The following is a 3,060-nucleotide window of genomic DNA, read 5'->3' as shown; positions in this document are numbered from 1 at the left end:
GGCACAACAAACAACCCATCAAGATTCTGGCTGGAGCTCCCAGAACCTCATGCCCCAAACCCTGCTGGGCCCCCCTGAACCCGTGCCTCTGTCTCCAAAAGTAAAGCTACCTTTTTAGCACAACAGCATTTTATGACAGGTTTTTATGACATCATCTCTCCAAACATCTCTCTCCAAGGAACACAAAATTCTCTGACACAAACTCACTCGGGCCTTACAATAATCTCCCAGAATTCAGCAGAGTACAGCAATTTTTGGTGTTTATTGGATTCTTATTCATCCTGCCTCTTCTCCAAAATGGATTTGCAAATAAATATGATGACCTCTCCATTATACAGATGGGAATAATGTGACTTTCTCAGGGTCACGTGGTAGATTTGGGGCGGTGACATGGACAGGATTTCAAGCTCATATTATACAGTCTAAAGAGTCATGATTTACCCACCTGGCCTTAGTGGGTGATTATAGCAACTGGGCTGGGCTGGACTGGGCTGGGGCTGAGCTAGGGCTGGGCTGGTCTAGGGCTGGGACTAGGCTGGGGCTGAGCTAGGGCTGGGGCTGGACTGGAGCTGAGCTAGGGCTGGGACTGGGCTGGGACTGGGCTGGGGCTGGGCTGGGGCTGGGCTGGGACTGGGCTGGGGCTGGGCTGGGGCTGGGCTGAAGCTGAGCTAGGGCTGGAGCTGGGCTGGGGCTGGGCTGGGACTGGGCTGAGCTGGGACTGGGCTGGGCTGGATTGGGCTGGGACTGGGCTGAAGGTGGGCTGGGGCTGGGCTGGGGCTGGGCTGAAGCTGAGCTAGGGCTGGGACTGGGTTGGGGCTGGGCTGGGGCTGGGCTGGGGCTGGGCTGAAGCTGGGCTGGGGCTGGGCTGGGGCTGGGCTGAAGCTGGGCTGGGGCTGGGCTGGGGCTGGGCTGAAGCTGAGCTAGGGCTGGGACTGGGTTGGGGCTGGGCTGAAGCTGGGCTGGGGCTGGGCTGAAGCTGGACTGGGGCTGGGCTGGGGCTGGGCTGAAGCTGGGCTGGGGCTGGGCTGAAGCTGGGCTGGGGCTGGGCTGGGGCTGGGCTGGGGCTGGGCTGAAGCTGGGCTGGGGCTGGGCTGGGGCTGGGCTGGGGCTGGGCTGGGGCTGGGCTGGGACGGGGCTGAAGCTGGGCTGGGGCTGGGCTGGGGCTGAGCTGGGGCTGGGCTGGGGCTGGGCTGAAGCTGGGCTGGGGCTGGGCTGGGGCTGGGCTGAAGCTGGGCTGGGGCTGGGCTGGGGCTGGGCTGAAGCTGGGCTGGGGCTGGGCTGGGGCTGGGCTGAAGCTGGGCTGGGGCTGGGCTGGGGCTGGGCTGAAGCTGGGCTGGGGCTGGGCTGAAGCTGGGCTGGGGCTGGGCTGGGGCTGGGCTGGGGCTAGACTGGGGCTGGGCTGAAGCTGGGCTGGGGCTGGGCTGGGGCTGGGCTGAAGCTGGTCTTGAGCTGGGCTGGGGCTGGACTGGGGCTAGGCTAGTCTGGGCTGGGCTGGGCTAGTCTGGGCTGGGCTGGGCTGGAGCTGGACTGGCCTGGGCTGGGGCTGGACAGGCAGAGGCTCTGAGTGCCTCCTGCTGAGGTCAGGAGCTGCAGGCTTGAAAAGCTTCTAAAAATACCAAGCACGTTTCTTGCAGGGGGCTGATTCAGCTGACCTTTCCTAAGGATGACCAATTTGCTGACTCTGTGCTGGGGGCCAGTGGGCAGAAAGGCCTCCTGTCTCTCTCCAGCTGACTGCCAGGCTGAAGTACAGCAGGATGGGAATACCCCTTACTTCCAGCATCCCTCACCTCTAACGGACCCAGTGAGAATGAAAATGAAGAACCCGGAGCATCCCAGAGACTCTCCCAAGGGCAAGCAGTGGGCTGGGCAAGACTGTGGAGAAGCCAGACTTGGTCTCTGGTCTCACGCAGCTCGTGGTCTGCCAGCCCAGCCGAGGAAAATGGCAGACTGTCACCGTGACATAAGCACGCGGCAGGACCTTTCGAGGGAGAGGCTCCTGTTGATTAGGGAGAGCCAGCTTTCACTTGTTCACATTCATGTTTGGTGGGCTCCAGTCCTGCACACTCGAGATCCTTTGCTAGCTGCTTCAGGAATAAGACCCTGTAACCAAGTCTGGGACCACCCAGGTCTCATTCTCCTTATCTGTGAAATGGGCAGGGTGAAACTGGGGATTTCAGAAACTCCTCCCGGCTGGGACGCCCATGCTAGCTGGCGCCTGGCTGAGGTAGGGAGCTCTCTGGCCCAAATCCTGAGGTTCTGTGGGACCACTCCCAAGTGAAGTTACCTTCGCTGGCTCTATTAGAGCTAGCGTTGCTTCTGGCCCCCTCCCAGCCCCTAGAAGGAGAAGGAGAAAAGGGACAGTTGTTCTTATTGGGGTTTCTCTGCCTGAAGCTACTGGTAGAAGATCCTGCCTCTTTTATTTCTGGCAGAGACAGCCCCTGGCAAGCCTAAGTCTCATCCTGGCCACCCGGCATTCTGGGGAGAAGATTCTAGTCCCCACCTGTCTGAAAGCTTACGGTTTCCGACCCAGGACTGATGTGGGCCAGGGGGACAGACACATATGGGAACCACAGCACACCCTGGCTCTTCCTCAGGTAGTTCTGGCCTAAACTGACCCTCTCAACCCCAGCCTGCCATCCTCCCTGCCTCAGGGAGCCAGGTCCTCCACAGACAGATCTGGAGCCTTGCTAGGGCAGGACGCTGTCCGCCCAAGGATGGAAATGAACGCTGACAGCTCCTGATTTATGCCCTTGTTATCCTGTAAGGGAGGCAGGGAGGCAATTTAAAAGGCCAGCAGCGTTCTGAGATGCCCAGCAAGGAGCCCTGTGCCACCTGGAGCTGCCCACTGGCTCCCGGAGGGCAAAAAGCCAACCTGGACAGGGAGAGGGAGGGAGGGAGGGAGGGAGGAAGGAAGGAAGGAAGGAAGGAAGGAAGGAAGGAAGGAAGGAAGGAAGGAAGGAAGGAAGGGAGGAAGGGCACTCCAGAGTGCCTTCGGGCACAGGCTCCAGAGCACTCCTGACCTCCAGGGAAGGCCTCTCAATTCATCTTTGTGGGTGAAAA

The sequence above is a fragment of the Halichoerus grypus genome, chromosome 8, assembly GCF_964656455.1.
Source record: "Halichoerus grypus chromosome 8, mHalGry1.hap1.1, whole genome shotgun sequence".
Classification (NCBI taxonomy): Eukaryota; Metazoa; Chordata; class Mammalia; order Carnivora; family Phocidae; genus Halichoerus; species Halichoerus grypus.
The sequence above is the reverse complement of the archived record's forward strand: the minus strand, read 5'-3'. Positions refer to the sequence as shown.